Source organism: Macaca thibetana, chromosome 5 (genome assembly GCF_024542745.1).
Source record: "Macaca thibetana thibetana isolate TM-01 chromosome 5, ASM2454274v1, whole genome shotgun sequence".
NCBI classification, from domain to species: domain Eukaryota; kingdom Metazoa; phylum Chordata; class Mammalia; order Primates; family Cercopithecidae; genus Macaca; species Macaca thibetana.
Genome location: NC_065582.1, coordinates 158,439,491 through 158,457,017, shown reverse-complemented (window position 1 = coordinate 158,457,017; position 17,527 = coordinate 158,439,491). Strand labels below are relative to the sequence as shown.

The 17,527-nt window shown below is 37.9% G+C and overlaps 1 long non-coding RNA gene across 1 annotated transcript in view; it reads left to right on the top strand.

Moving 5' to 3' along the window:
* LOC126954344 (uncharacterized) overlaps positions 1 to 17,527 on the top strand; it is a 105,891-nt gene that overhangs the window by 62,122 nt on the left and 26,242 nt on the right. Inside the window, exon 3 of the long non-coding RNA XR_007725598.1 lies at positions 4,429 to 4,488. This is a non-coding gene — a long non-coding RNA (uncharacterized LOC126954344). The remainder of the gene's footprint in view (positions 1 to 4,428; positions 4,489 to 17,527) is intronic.

Sequence of the window (17,527 nt, the reverse complement as noted above, 5' to 3'; positions counted from 1 at the left end):
TCATTTTGAATTATATTCCCCATAATGCCCGCATGTCAAGGGAGAGACCAGGTGGAGGTAATTGGATCATGGAGGTGGTTTTCCCCATGTTGTTCTTGTGATAGTGAGCGAGTTCTCACAAGATCTGATGGTTTTGTAAGGGGTTCTTCCCCCTTCACTCAGTACTTCTCCTTCCTTCCACCTTGTGAAGGAAGTGTCTTGCTTCCCCTTCGCCTTCCGCCACAATTGTAATTTTGCTGAGGCCTCCCTAGCCATACTGAACTGTGAGTCAATTAAACCTCCTTCTTTTATAACTTACCAGTCTCAGGCACTTTCTTATAGTTATATGAAATCAGACCAATAAAGTAAATTAGTACTGCCGAGAGTGGGGTGATGCTATAAAGACACTCGAAAATGAGGCAGCAAATTTGGAACTGGGTAACAGGTAGAGATTGAAACAGTTTGGAGAGCTCAGAATGACACAGGAACATGTGATAAAGTTCAGAACTTCCTGGAGACTTGTTGAATGGCTTTGACAAAAATGCCAATAGTGATAAGGACAAAGAAGTCCAAGCTGAGCTGTTCTCGAATGGAAGTGAGAAACTTGTTGGGAACTGGAATAAAGGTGACTTTTGCTATGCTTTCACAAAAAGACTGGTGGCACTTTGCCACTGCCCTAGACATCTGTGGGACATTACACTTGATAGAGATGACTTAGGGTATCTCGTGAAAGAAATTTCTAAGCAGCAAAGCCTTGAAGATGTCACTTGGGTGCCTTAAAATCATTCAGTTTTATGCATTCACAAAGAAATGATTTGGACTTGGAACTTACGTTTAAAAGGAAAAGCAGAGCATAAAAGTTTGAAAAATATGTAGCCTGACAACGTAATAGAAAAGAAAAACCAATTTTCTGAGGAGAAATTCAAGTCAAAATTTTGCATAAGTAACCAGGAACGAAATGTTAATTGCCAAGACAATGGAGAATATGTCTCCAGGGCATGTCAGAGGTCTTCACAGCAGCCCTTCCCATCACAGGTCCTGAAGTGTAGGAGAGAAAAATGGTTTTCTGGGCTTGGCCCAGGGTCTTGCTGCTTTGTGCACACTCAGGACTTGCTAACCTGCAACCCTGCCTTGGCTAAAAGGGGCCAATGTACAGCTCAGGCAATTGCTTCAGAGAATGCAAGCCCCAAGCCTTGGCAGCTTACATGTGATATTGGGCCTAAGAGTGCACAGAAGTCAAGAATTGAGGTTTGGGAACCTTCATTAAGATTTTGGAGGTTGTATGGAAATGCCTGGATGTTCGGGCGAAAGTTTGCTGCAGGAGTGGAGCCCTCGTGTAGAACTTCTACTAGGATTCTGTCAGTGTGAAAGAGAAGTGTGGGGCCAGAGCCACCAAAAGGAGTCCCCACTGGGGCATTACCTAGTGAAGCTGTGAGAAGATGGCCACTGTCTTCCAGACCCCAGAATGGTAGATCCTTTGACAGTTTGCACTGTGTCCCTGGAAAAGCTACAGACACTCAATAGCAGTCCATGTAAGCAGCCGGGAATGGGGCTATACCCTGCAAAGCCACAGTGCAGTGCTACCCAAAACCACAGGAACCCACCTCTTACATCAGTATGACCTGGATGTGAGACATGGAGTCAAAGGAGATCATTTTGGAGCTTTAAGGTTTGATTGTCCCACTGGATTTTGGACAAAAATGGAGCCTACAGCCCCTTTGTTCTGGCCAATTTATCTCCTTTGAAATGGGAACATTTATTTGATCCTGTACTACCATTGTATCTGGGAAGTATCTCATTTATTTTTGATTTTACAGGCTCATAGGTGGAAGAGACTTGCCTTGTCTAAGTTGCGATTTTAAACTTGGACTTTTGGGTTAATGCTGGAATGAGTTAAGACTTTGGACACTGTTGGGAAAGTATGCTTGGTTTTGAAATGTGAAAGGTAGATGAGATTTTGGAAGGGCCAGGGGTGGAATGGTATGGTTAGGCTTGGTGACTACACCCAAATCTCATTTTAAATTATAATCCCATAATCCCCATGTGTCAAAGGAAAGACCAGATGAAGATAATTGGATCATGGGGACAGTTTCTCTCCTCTCATGATAATAAGTGAGTTCTCATGAGATCTGATGGTTTTATAAGGGACTCTTTTCACTTTGCTCAGCACTTCTCCTTCCTACCACCTTGGGAAGAAGGTGCCTTGTGTCTCCTTTGCCTTCTGCCATGCTTGTAAGTTTCCTGAATCCTCTCCAGCCATGCTGGACTGTGAATTAGTTAAACCACTTTCCTTTATAAATTACCCAGTCTCAAGCACTTCTTTATATAGTATGAAAGTGGACTAATATAGAAGGATTACAAGAGTGGCAAGGATACAAACACAGAGACCAACTGTGGTTATTGCAATATTTCAGACAGGTGATAATTGTTTAGACAAGAGTAATAGCAATGGGATGTGGAGAGAAGTGAATCTTTATTGAGAGTAGAGACAATGCGATTTAATAGAAGACATGAGAAAAAATAGGGAACCAAAGATATCTCAGGGTTTTTTCCTGTGCACCTAGAATGAAATTGCTGGCATTAACTTAGTAAAGAAAGTCTGTGGATAGAGCAAGTTTTGGAACCAGATGGGCAAACTCTCTGTACACCCTATTTCTAGTCTTTCAGAGCTTCTATACAACTCCTTTAATACCAGCCTATGATGTCAGACACCCTATTCCCACCACAATCCCACTTAGATAATCTGAAAAAATAACTTTTGAGAACTCCATAAACAAAAACAAATTTATCTTGATAACCTCTGTCACCTCAGGATAAAATATGTCTTCATAAAGTCCATAGCAACCACAGATCTTTTACCAAATGAACAATGTAAAAAGTAAACATCTTAGGTCAATGACCAAGGAAGCATAGAACTGCAATAAGTTATGTGGTTTTGGAAAATTTGAATCTGAAACAGATCTTGAAATCATGCCATGTGTATAGTCACCCACCTTGAACTTCAGCAGAGTCAACAAAATTTACTTACGTTTTTAGGCCCTGCAGCTGTAGCATTTTAGGGCCTGTAGCTATATTAAGGGTGCAAACAAATGCTCTTATTTACTGTAAAACCAGGACTGGTTATGGGGGCCCTGTAATCTTCATACTTTAGAAAGCTGAGGCAGGAGGATCACTTGAGGGGAGGAGTTCGACACCAGCCTGGGCAACATGGCAAACTCCCCCACTTTTAAAAAAATCTTTAAAACATTAACCAGGAATGGTGAAACACACCTGTAGTCCTAGCTACTCAGAAGGCTGGTGTGGGAGAATCACTTGAACCCAGGAGTTTGAGGTTACAGTGAGCTATGACTGCCCCATTGCACTCCAGCCTGGGCAACAGGGTGAGACTCACTCTCTGAAAATAATAATAATAATAATAATAATATCAGAAAAATAAAGAAACACAATTAGACTGGATTCCATTCATCTTTATACCAAAATAATAATGCAACTCATTTTTAGAAATGTATCTATTTATTGGAAGAAAGATCACACAAATGCAAAAATGCTGGGCCCAAAAAATTCATAATGAGTCCCAGAGAACCAGGTTGGATAATAATGTAGTCCATACTACAAATGCTGGAATTATTGAGTTAATGCTTTTGTAACAAAAACACAACTCTCTCTATCATCAGAGATCTGAAACTCTGTGTTTCAAACTACTCCTTCAGAGAAATACTTGTTTATAAAGGCAGTATGCTTGTTTGCTGAATATTGTCTATTAACTCTTGATAGCAATATACTATGTACTCTACACTAACTAAATCTTTGGAAATGAAACATTAGAGAAGTACAGAAAAACCTAGTAAAATTTCCCTTTGTTACAAACCAATGTGTTTCTCTTTTCATATAAAATTCTTCTTGGATATTGTCTTTTAAGTGTTGAAAATTGCGAACATAATTCAATAATCAAGGGAAATGATTGCATAAATGTCCTGGATTGAGGCAATTTAAAGCAGCAGGTAAATTTAATCCCATATCGGATACTCCACAGGGTTGACAAACCTGTATTTTACTTACCCCGAGGAGTCTGAAAAGAATTGATGGACAAGTGAAAAACAAAAGAAAATGGCAGTGCCAACTCTCTTTCTTTTTGCACAGTGAACCAAAAAAGATTTTTGATTGATTAAAAAAGGCTGGCTACTCTTCACTCACAGCTGTAACACTTAAGTGAAAATGAATAATAAGCCTAGAAAAAAAAGGCTATTCCACACTCTTCTGATGCATTGATAACTACCTCTTTTTTTTTTTTTTTTTTTTTTAACTTTGTTTTCCTTTATTTGTCTGGCTGTTAGTGTATGTATCTGACAGAATCAAGAATTAAGCCTGATTATCTGTTTGATGAGCTTTAAAAAGAATGTTTGGCAATGAATTTTCTAACGATAAAACATCCTTGAACTCTCATTTCAGGTGCCCAGGAAGTCCTGGAACTGAGTCCTGGGGCAAAGTTCTGGAAGGCGGGAAAAGAAGGTAAGAGTGTGCCGAGATTGCTGTGTTATAATGAGGCGTGTGGTTGAGAAATTTGTGAAACATCAATGTCCAAAACCAAAGAGGGGGACAGCAAAGAGAGTCATTATAAATTTGCACAAACATCCAAGCTGGTGAGCAAAAGGTAGAAGCCAATTTAAAGCTAAGATACTCCGGCTGAAGCCTGCAGGAAGACATACATGCCTTACATATAAATTGCTGTCTAAACTGAGAGAACCCACAACTATTCCTCAGAGCCATGCATTCACTCTACACTTGTTCTTTCTACTCCTTCCTCCTTTTTTCTCCCCATTTCCCTCTGTGAGAGGCAATATTACTTCATGGATAATAAAGTTGACACCTAACGAATTGCAGCCCAAGTTCTGACATTTACTGGCCTTGTGTAGTTACCTAACCACCATAAGCTTCTCACTATAGCTTCATTTGTTAAATAGGCAGTTGAGGAGTAAACACCTTATTAATTTATTTTAAAGTTTAAATTTGATCACTTGTTATTAGCATATATATATATATATATTTTTTTTTTTAGGAATCAAGGTCTTATTCTGTGGCTTGACACAATAGAGATGCTGTGTAAATATTAATTGCTTTTTGTTACTGTTGCACTATTTGACAGGATGAAGCCATATTGACTTAAATACAGAATACTTAAAGTCTTTAAAGTTTTATTTCACGTGGGAATTAATCTTTGATTCTTTACTTCCCTCAAATTCCCCATTCAATGACTTTTTGAACTCACTAATATTTATCAGAAGTAAAATTGTAAATTCCAATGACTCTAATTTTACTAGTAAGTCCTGGGATGTAATATATAACTTTGGAAAATATTTACCGTGTTTTTCTGTCATCCAGTTTATTATATTTAAAGTCTTTTCATTTTAACAATACGTAGTTTAAGTAGCTGATTTTACAGAACCTGAGAGTAAGCCAGCATTATAATAAATGTCTCAAAATAGCTGAACTGACATTTCAGACCATTAGAAAATAATATTTGACTGGGCACGGTGGCTCATGCCTGTAATCCCAGCACTTTGGGAGGCCGAGGCGAGTGAATCACAAGGTCAGGAGTTGGAGACCAGCCTGGCCAACATGGCAAAACCCCGTCTCTACTAAAAATACACAAATTAGCCAGGCATGGTGGCGGGCGCCTGTAATCCCAGCTACTCGAGAGGCTGAGACAGGAGAATCGCTTGAACCCAGGAGGCGGAGGCAGTGAGCCAAGATGTGCCACTGTACTCCAGCCTGGGTGACAAGAGCAAGACTCTGTCCCTAAAAAGAAAAATAAAATAATAATATTTTCAGATGAATACCAAGCAGGCTAATAACAATATGACACAATTGGTAAGGTTACATTTAAAAATCTATCATTAAAAAAAATCACTCTGAAATAAATATAATACTGCTACAGGGGTATCTATTTCTTCTATAATTCAATTTTTATGCTTTTGTTTGTTAAAAACTTTAGAACTCAACATTTTCAATGGAAATAAGATAAAATGTTTTATCTTGTTGCTTAACTGTGCGTAAACAGAGGAAGGTCTGAGAAAGACAATGCAATGTGCCATTCAAATACAATAAGCTTAAAACAGAAAACGATGCTGGGCCATAGATGCCCCTCTATATTGTTTCATTCCCTGTGGCTACCACTTAGCATGTTCCTTCTATGTCTGTAACTCATTAGACTTTAGGTCTGCTACATTTGTCTTGGCATTCTCTCTTGTACACTCCACTTAGCTTTCTTTCTCACAGTTCCTGGCACCAGTATACCCCAAAAAGTGTGTTTTGGAAGCATGAATTAATCCAGTGCTTTTGATCCTATATATTGAGAACCAACTATGCAGGCAGTGATTTAAGAGCTGGGGCATAAGACAAAGAACAAAACACACCAAACCCCTGCTCTCAATGTGCTTACAGGATCATAATGAGGGAGTCGTGGCATTTGTAATGCCAGGTGGCATCCACCCATGAATAAGATTCACAAGCCTAAGTGTAAGGGGACGTCTCTCATGGAGCCCTGGGATGCCAGGAGCTGTGAGAATTATCTCTGCAATGGGCAAAACAAATCCTTATTGCACTGCTCCTCTTCCACATACAGAGTATTCTGGGAGAAAAAGCACAAATGCCCGGGAATTCAATTTAGATGTCCAAAAGGAAAAAAAAATACAAAAATCTTTAAATTTCAAAGCTTCTACTCTATTTATGCAGAGTTAGGGACAGGGTGCTGATATACCAGGGGGTTGTTGATAGCATCCATTTTTTTGAAAACTAACTGCAAATAAAATTTAAAATCTATAAGAATTATTTTTACTACACAGGCTGGCCTCAAAAATTAGTGTAGAAAAGAAGGATAAGGAAAAGAATTTAAATGACTCTGCATGGTAATGTGAAATATGTACTCAATTTGTGGACTGTGGTAATGCCTTTGAATTATGTGACCTATGGGAAAATGGTTCTCTTTTTTCTATGGTTTCACAGGATATTTGGAGAGTATATGTAAATGAGAATGAGTGTGTATATGAGTGTTTGCAGTCATGCTTTGCACAATAAACCAAAAGTTACTAGGAAAAAAACAATAAGGAAACATACATTCATCTCGCACTGGCCACAAGACTTACATAAGACTGGACCTATTTTAGTGAGTGTTCTCCAGAGAAACAGAATCATCGTGTGTGTGTGTGTGTGTGTGTGTGCATGTGTGTGTACATATATATCTCTTATTGGTTTTCTCTTTCTCTGAGTCTCTCCCTCTTGCTCTCTTTCAGTCTGAAGTTAGCAAGCTGATGAACCTTGAGAGCTGGTGTGTAGTTCCAGTCCAAATCTGAAGGGTTGAGAACCAGGAGAGCCTATGGTTAAGTTCAAGTCTGAAAAGCACCAGGTTCAAGACCCGAGAAGAGTACATGTTTCAGTCCAAGTTAGAAGGCCAGAAAAGGCCAACGTTCAGCAAAGCAGTCAGGCAGAAAGGATTTCCTCTCATGCAGCCTTTTTGTTCTATTCAGGCCTTCAATTGATTTGATGAGCCCTAGCCACAGTGGGAGGGGCAATCTGGAATGCTCTGTGTACTGATTCAAAGGTTAACTCAAGCGGGAATACCCTCACACAAACTCAAGATAATATTTGGCCAAATGTCTGGGTGCCCTGTGACCCAGTCGAGTTGAAACGCCAAATAGCCATCAGAGACCCACTCTTGGACTGTTCTGTTAAAACCCTTTCAGATATTCAAGAAGAATTTCTCAGAAACCAGACACTGTGCTCTGTGAATTAGTATGTGCCATTGTCCAGGCAAGGAAGTGGTTGAGATCCTAAAGGGATACCAGGTTCTGTGCATAGAGGGTAAGGTGCTCAAAAGAGGGGGAAGGGGGTGGGAGAATTTGCAATATAATGGACTATAGGAGTGCCAACTCTCTATCTTTCTTTCTGTGTTTTTTTTTTCTTCCAGCTACCCCCACATATCAGTCTTGCCTTCATAATATAGCAGAAAATTGTATTAAAAAGTAGTGCTAGGTCTAGCCGCAGCTCTTTCTCTCTTTATGTGTCTGTTATGGTCTTTCTGCTATCCACACACATCAGTCATATATTAGTGACGTACTATTATGAGACTGAGGTATAGGAATGTGTGACCTTCATGTATCACCTCTCTGCTGAGGTCAGTATCATTATAGCTGCATCCGGTTAAAGGAGGATGGTGGTCCAGACATTGCTGGAGAGGGACTGGAACTGCCGATAGGAAGTAAAGCAGTGGGAAGAGACTGATCAGAAGGTAAACCAAAATAGGCATATGTGTGTAACGTAGGTTGAGGTAAGGAGAGATAGACATTTGAATTCATTTTGACAGTTCACTGGCTTGCTGTAAAATAATTTGTACTTGGCTCATTCCCAAAACTTCTCTGACAGCAAAAAAAAGTCCAGTTCATGTTTATATACACAAAGACTGAATCTGTGTCTGTGCATTTACTTCTATCTGCACAGTGGGTGTGCACTCAAAATATAGATGAGAAAAGGATATACAGAACCCTTCTTTCTTTAAAAGCATAGATTCTTATCCTGTTTTCAATTCTCCTACATAGCTCCATCAGTTAGTACAGTACCTGTACCATAATATACACTAAATAAATCTTTCTGGAAGAAATGCATGAAGGTGGGGTGCCAGGGGCTATGATGATTTACATCTTAGTCTTTTTGTTTTTGAGACAGAGTTTTGCTCTTGTCGCCCAGGCTGGAGTGCAATGGCACGATCTCGGCTCACTGCAACCTCTGCCTCTTGGGTTCAAGTGATTCTCCTGCCTCAGCCTCCTAAGTAGCTGGGGTTACAGGTGCCCACCACCACACTCAGCTAATTTTTGTATTTTAAGTAGAGACAATGTTTCGCCATGTTGGCCAGGAGGGTCTTGAACTCCTGACCTCAGGTGATCCACCCACCTCGGCTTCTCAAAGTGCTGGGATTACAAGTGTAAGCCACAACGCCAGCCTACATCTTAGTCTTTTAAGAAAATCATATTATCAATGCCTTTGTAAAGAAAAATAAGACTGATTTGGATTTATTTGTCTAATCCGTCCTTCATGAATATCTGGATATTTTAGAGGAAAACAGCCCTGACGGAAGCAGTAATAAGTATTTTCCTCTGAGCACAACACATATCTCGTTCTAAATAGACTTGATTTTTAGCCAGGGTTTCCAGATTTTCATTTATCTTTACTTAAATTCAAGTGTGTGACTGAAAGCTAAAGGTCACTTTATTTACCAAAACCAAAATGTCAATAAGTAAGCATTCTTTTCCTGCCTCTTCAAATCAGCATGCACAAAACATCACACAATGCCGTAAAACCAACTCCGCAGAGATATTAAATGAAAGTATTAATCCATACAAAATATGTTAATTCCTCAACTACTTAGCCCACAGGAACACAAAGGATAATGTGTCAGGAATCAAAAACCCTGTATACTAAATAATCCTTTCAGGAGTCTTACTAAGCAGGAATCCCTGGGAATAATTGTAGTAATTCAGGGCCAATCTGGCTAGGAAAGAGAACACGTGCGTTGTAAAGGCCGTGGAACCTGAAATACCTGTGTCACTGTAGTCAAACTGCTTTTTTAACCCTCTGGTCCTTTTATTTTACCACCTGTAACACTGGCAATAAAACTTACCTTAAGAATGATTGATCTAAAATAGAATAGGACCCCTGGAAATGATGGGATTTGGGTAGGCTACAAAAGCTAAAAAATATAAGCTGCAATTACCTATTGAATTTGGATATTGATGACGATGTGCTTATGATAACTGTAGGCACGGACTCTCTTGATGAATTTTCTGGTTCCCCTCTGATATGTGCACACTGTGGAACATTAATTCATTCTGTCATTCAGGAACTGCTTTTTGATACCCTGTAATATATCAGAAAATAGGGTAAATGCTGTACAAAACAATGACAAACCATTACAACTTTAATTATTATAGACAGAATCTGTGTTTGACATTGAGAAATCAATGAGAAATTAGATTAACATGAGATCACTGTTGTGTTAAAAATCAAAGGGGTTTTGGGGACCACATAGGTGGTACACTGAACTCTGGTATCCAGGAGGAAATTTTCCAATAGAAGGGATGGGCTGTTACAGTGATTGTCACTGGTGGTGTTAGAACTCAGGGTACAAATCTTAGAGAAAGTTTCCTAAGGTTCAAGTGTAACCTCCATTTCTCTGGCTTTTATGGAAGTTAGTAACAAAAATTCTTCTATAATGTGACTTTTAAAAGCATTATGAGAAAATGTGCATAAAAATAGGGCTTTTGGGGAAAATGTTAATAGGATTGTTGGGTGACTCCCAACCTGATATAAAAAAATGATAGTGAAACAATTGCAATCCATATCAAAATACTAGCATTAAAAAAACACGCTAAATCCTATAGAAACAAACAAACAAACCACTCTGAAAAATATAGGACTTTGCCTTAGAAAAGGGAAAAGCAGCTTGACAAAACAAATTCAAGAAGAGTTGAGGTTGCTGAGTCATGGGGACAAGGTCAAAATGCAGGCAAATCAGGAAAATGACTCCCCAAACAGAACAGGTGGTCAATTGGAACCACAGGAGAAGAATGGGCATGAGGTACAGGCCTGTTTTCCTCAATGGCTTGCTGGGCTCAGCTGATATTACACAAAAATTAACTGGCTGGGAAAAATCACATTTGAGCTAATATGACTTGTCCATTATGCTAACATCAGCCCCCTATTTATCAAGCACATGGGAGCTTATTCACATTGCAAAAACTCACACTGAAGCAGAAGAGACTGTTGAGATAGTTATTAAAATGTGATGTTTGATTCTGTGGAATTCTGCTCTGGGGCACATTATCTAGCTTCCCACAGTTCCTGGTACATTGTACAACCTTATTAAATATTTCTTAGCCAAGTGCCCCCTTGAATACGTCGAAATTCCAGTAGTCCCCCGAGGTATCATGAAGCGGAAGCTGGTCTCACTGTGCACACAATTCCTTAGCTCACCTGCAAATGGTGTGTCTATCCTTTGCACTCTCTCAGCCACTTTTCACTCCTTTACTGGGAAAGGGTGTAAGTCATCTAAAAAAGGGCACATTTTTAGAAGAAAGATGGGGACCAATTACTTTTGCTTTACTGGGCACTGTTTTCATACCTAAATAGGCAATTGCATGAAATCTTGAAAAGCAAGCAGTGGGCTCAGTTTTTGTATGTTCAATTATAAGAAGGGGAAAATATTGAACCTCAGGAATTTAAAGTATTTTGCCCAGTGACACTCAGCTAATGATGGTTAGAGTTAGAATATGAATCCAAGGGTGTCTTTCTCTGACATTTATACTATTTCCCCTAGGTTTGTCAGTGATATATGACAGCAATAAAAGTTTTATTCACTTCAATGTCAATATGTTTTCTTTTAGAAATCAAAGTCTTACTCTAAAGTAACAAAGATCTGCGTTAGATTTTAATCATCATCTACAGTTTGAGAAGGAGGAGTGGTGTTCTTATAATACTTCAGTTTCTCAAATTTCATCTGCTTGGTCCCACTTAAAACAATCTCTGGGAAAAAGCTGTTTAGGGCCTTCTGTTTCAATGGACTCTCTCACCATGCAGGCCTGTGCTCTACTCATAAATAGAGCTGCTAAAACTTCTTATAGAAACAGAAATGGCTTATCTCAGTTTTTAAGAGCTTTAAGAAACCTTGAAGAGCTTTTAGATCCTATTTAGTTTAGTTTGTTTTTATAAACATCCTGGAAGTTTCCATAGTACTTTTTTTCAGTCGCAGAGGATATATTGAAAAGGATCAATTTGTTGTTTAGGACAGTATAACTCTTAACTCATGAAGAATCTGAATAAAATAACCTCACTTCTCTTGCATGCAAACACAAAAGGAACCTACTCTATGTGGAGTGCTATGGAATGAATATTTGTGTCCCTCAAAACTCATACTTTGAAATCTTAGCTCCCAAGCTGATGGTATAGGGAGGTGAAGCTCTTGGGAGATTAGGTCATGAGGGCAGACCTCTCATAATACAGGCCACAGTGAGCTTCCTTGCCTCTTCCAACATGTGAGGACACAGTGAAAGGACAATCATCTGTGAATCAGAAAGCCAGCCCTCACTGGACACCCGATCTGTTGGCACCATAGTCTTGCACTTTCCAGCCTCCAGAACTGTGAGAAGTAAATTTCTGTTGTTTGCAAACCACCAGTCTATGGTATTTCGTTATAGTAGTAGAACAGACTGAGACTTGGGGACTCCAAATCTAAGTTCTGTCAAACTTATTGGCAAAACCTATCTGCTTCGTATACGTTGTTTGTAAAAGTCTGGCTCTATTTCCCTAATATCTCTCTTATTTACTTATAGCAACAACTTCTTTTGATTTTAATATATTCATTCATTTAACTATTTTGTGTGTTGAGAATATAGTGGTAAAATGCAAAACAACATGTGTTTCTTTTCTCATAAGTCATACATTCTGATGGTGATGTTAATGGGAAAGTTTTGGGGAGAAATGAAAAGAAATAAATGCATAAGTTAATTTCAAAAATATAAGTCAAATAATGATTAATTTAGCATCTAATTAAGTGGAATAATTAGAATCCAGTATCATAGAATCTGAAAAGGGAACACATTTTCTTGTCTAAATAACTCTGGGTTCCATGGTTGCCAGGCTTGGTGGCTTACATCTGTAATCCCAGGGCTTGGGAAGATAGAGGTGGGAGAATGGCCTGAGTCCAGGGGTTGGAGACTGCAGTGAGCTATGGCCTCATCACTGCACTCCGGCATGGGGGACATACTGAGACCCCAACTCTAAAAATAAATCAGTAAATTGTAAATATCAACAATTTTGAAAATGTACATGCTCAAAGACAATTTATTTGATTAGCTCTTACTAGAGCTTTCTTCTTAGAAGAGTTCTCAGGAAATGGGGCACATGGTGATTGTTTTAAAGGGTATAAGGGCTACAGAGTATCAGCTTAAATGCTGCGCTCCTCCATGGATTAGCCCTGAAATGAAGAAACTTCCTTTGGCCATCTTGGTGGGCCCTACCACAGGGCTATAGTCTTATGGCATCTGTGGCTAATTGCACTTTCCAAAATTGACCATAGAAATGTAAGTATTGTCACATACTCCCCCAGAATTTTGATACTCTTCTCATCAAAAGATCAAATCTGAATGCTGTCCCCTCAAATAGGGATCATAATTTGATGGAAGTGACACTACATAGATTCAATGGGTGACAAAAGGTGATACAGCTTCCACCTGGCTCTCTTCTCTTCTCTCTTGGGACATAACTATGAAATCCTTGTGTTTTATTTTTCCTGAAGCATTCATGCTGAAGTAGTCAAATGAAGATAGAAACAGATGCTTGAATAGCCCCAACTATTTCAGCCACCAGTTTGAATCTTCTTACAACTAAAAATATAAGTGAGCAAACCATCCTCAAGCCTCCACAATGCCCCAGCTGATGCTGAGTGGAACACAGATGAGATGCCAGAGTCCTGCCAAACTGCAGATTAGTGACCAAAATAAAGAGCTGTTTCAAGCTACTAAGATTTGTAGTAGTTTGTTATGCAGTCATGTGAACTGAAACACTTATATAAAATATAAGTCAAGAAATTGCACTATGAGGCATGTTGTGTAATCTCAGTATATCCCACATAATTGAATGGGACCACTAGAAAATTGCCTATTGACTAATGAATGTGCTGATTTCCTAGACACAAACACACACACACACACACACACACACACACACACACACACACCAGCAACAGATTTCTAGAATACTTCTAGTGTTCTTCTGAGTAGTTTTCTTATGTAACAGTAAAAAATTTAGAAATAGTAAATCAATTTTTGCCTTCAAGCCATCGCCCTTATGTCATTTTGTTGGGAAAAATTCAACCTGTCTACCCATTGGTATTTCTCTTTTTTTTTTTTAGAAAAATTTCGCTAAGGCTAATGTTTTAAAATTTATTACTTTCATTTCATTGAATATTAACAAATAATAATTTTAATATTCTTGGAGTACAAAGTGATACATGATATATGTATGAAATGTGGAATAATTGAATCAAACTAATTAGCATGCCCATCACCTCAAATACTTATCATTTATTCCTCTTTTCTAACTAAAATATTGTACCCTTTGACGAACATCTTCCCATTTCTCCCACCCCCAACCACTGGTAATTGCCACTCTACTCTCTGCTTCCGTGAATATAATTGTTTTCAATTCTACATATAAATGAGAACATGCAATATATGTCTTTCTGTGCCTGGCTTATTTCACTCAGCATTATGTCCTCCAGGTTCATCCTTGTTGTCACAAATGACAGAATTTCCCTGCTTTTAAAAGCTGAATGAATAATATTCCATTAGGTATATAAACCACATTTTTAATCCATTTATTCATTGATGGACCTCTACATTGCTTCCATAACTTGGCAATTGTGAGTAATGCTACAATGTACATGAGAGTGAAGATATTTCTTTAACACACTGAGTTTAAATCGTTTCCATAAATACTCAGAAGTGGGATTGCTGGATCATATGGTAATTCTACTTTTAGGTTTTTGAGGAACCTCCATACTGCTTTTCATAGTGGTTATACTAATTTACATTTCCACCAATAGTGTACAAGAGTTCCTTTTTCTCTACATCTTCACCATTTTCATCTTTCATCTTTCATCTTTTTGATAATTACCATCCTGACAGTTGTGAGATGATATTTCATTGTGTCTTTTATTTGCATTTTCCTAAACATTAGTGATGTTGAACATCTTTTCATATATCTGTTGCCATTTGCATGTCTTCTTTGAGAAATATCTACTCAGGTTCTTTGTCAATTTATTTAACAATTCTTGTTATTGAGTTGTTTTCTTTGAGAAATATCTACTCAGGTTCTTTGTCAATTTATTTAACAATTCTTGTTATTGAGTTGTTTTAGTTTTATATATATATATATATATTATATATATATATATTTGATTTTAACCCCTTGTTAGAAACATGGCTTGCAAATATTTTCTCCCAAGCTAAAGGTTGCCAGGTTTTGTCTTTTCACTCGTTAACTTTTTACTTTGTTGTGCAGAAGCTTTTTCATTTGATATAATCCCATTTTTCTAGTTTTATTTTTGTTGCCTGAGTTTTTGGAGTCAAATCCAAAAAAATCATTGCTCAGGCCATTGCCATCCAGTTATTCATCCATGTTTTCTTCTAGTAGTCTTACAGTTTCAAGTATTACATTTAGGTGTTTAATTGATTTTTTCAATTGATTTTTGCATGTGGTGTGAGAAAAAGGGCCGGTTTTATTCTTCTGCAGGGGGATACCCAGTTTTGTCAATAACTTCTATTGAAGGGACTGCTTTTTTTTTTTTTTACCCATTGTATATTCTTGGCCACTTTGTTGAAAACCAACTGACCGTAAATGTGTGGGTTAATTTTAGGACTCTCTATTTTGTTCCACTGATTGATGTGCCTATTTGTATGCTGACTGGTATTTTAAAATTTTTCATTTTTCATTTCTATCATGTAAAGGGTCATTTATGATTGGCAGATTATAAACTGCATAATAATAAAGAGGGTGGTGGATATGGCAAATTAAATCACTTGGTTCTAATTATTCACCTCCTTCACTCTCACTCTTTGTCATATAACTGTCCAGTGCCAACTCATTGTGGGCAGGAAGACCTACCCTTGCCTTCTAAATCAGAACTTAGCCTTGGGATTCACAATCATTACGTGTTAGCAGAAGTGAAGTCATAAAATCTTGAAGATATCTTTGTATATTTTTCTTGTTATCTTGTACCTCTGTCATCTCCCTGAAAACATGCTGGTGATGACACGTTGGAGGTTTAGAGCTATATGCAGAGAAAAGCTGAGAGTATTAATGGCCCAGTCACCCTAAGCAAGAGCAACCTAAATAAGTTGACAGTCAGTCAGCCCCACATATGGGACTGAGCATGGCAGGAATTGCCAACCAAGAGCAATCTAAATCTCTTACTCCCAGACTCATGAGGTGATTAAGGGTTTATTGTTTAAAGCTGTTGAGTTTTGGCATGGTTATTAGGAACACTCGTAATATGAATGTAATAAACTGTTTTAACATTACATTGGGGAAGAAAGTCTTGCTGGAAGAAAAATGGAATTTTGACTTGAGTAATAATTCAGCAATGCCTTTTTGGCATTTGTATTAGTATTTAAGATACCATGAAATACTCTGTAGTGTAATAAAAAATAAAATAGTGTCAGAAAATGGAGAGCCACACTCAGAAATACAGTGTGCAGAATGTTCCAGAATAAGAAAACAAAACAAAACAAAACAAGATATGAAGTAACAGGTGGGATTTGGATCATTCTAGAAGTAAGAGGAATGACATCTAATGAGATTTGAGTTTGCCATAAGCATGAAAGTTGATAAGATGTAGACTTCATGTTTTTAAATAGACTTTAGAGCAGTTTCACATTCATAGAAAAATTGGGGACAAGGCACAGAGTTCTCACATACTGCATTGTCCCATACATAAACAACCTTCCTCCCTCAACATCATACACCAAGAGGTATGTTTGTTACTATCAGTGAATCTACATTGACACATCATTATCACTCAAAGTGCATAGTTTACATTAGGGCTCACACTTGGTGTTGTATATTCCCCGGGTTTGGCGAATATATAATGACTTGTATCTACCATTGTGGTAGCATACAGAGTGTCATTGCTCTAAAAATCCTCCATGCTCTGCTATTCATTCTTCCTTCCACTTTAACCCTTGACAACCACTGATCTTTTTACTGTGTCCATAGTTTGGCCTTTTTTCAGGATATCATGTAGCTGAAAGCATACTGTGTGCAGTGTGTAGTATTTTCAGATTGACTTATTTTACTTACTAATGTCCATTTATGTTTCCTCTTTGTATTTTCATGGCTTATTTCCGTTTAGAGTTGAATAATGTTCTATTGTCTGGATGCATCACGGTTAATTTATTATTCACTTGCTGAAAAAAACCTCTCAGTTGCTTCCAAGTTTTGAAAATTATGAGTAAAGTTGTTATAAACATCTGTGTGCAGATTTTTATGTATACGTAAATTTTTAGCTCATTTGGTTAAATACCAATGAATGTGATTGCTGGTTGCTATGGTAGGATTATGTTTTGTATTGTAAGAAACTGCCAGTCTTCTAAAGTAACTGTACCATTTTGCATTCCCATCAAAAAATGACTGTTTGTGTTACTCCGTATCATCCCTAGCATTTGCCATTCTTAGTGTTTTAAATTTTAACCATTCTAATAGATGTGTCTGAGTATCTCATTATTGTTCTAATTTACATTTCTCTGGTGGTACATCTTTTTATATGCTTATTTTTCATCAATATATCTTCTTTCGTCAGGTGTCTATTCAAGCCTTTTGCCCATTTTGGGGGGTTATTTTTCCTATTATTGAACTTTTAGAGTTCTTGATATATTTGAATCGCAGTCATTGATCAGATATATCTTTGGCAAATACTCTCTTCCAGTCTGTGTCTTCTACATTC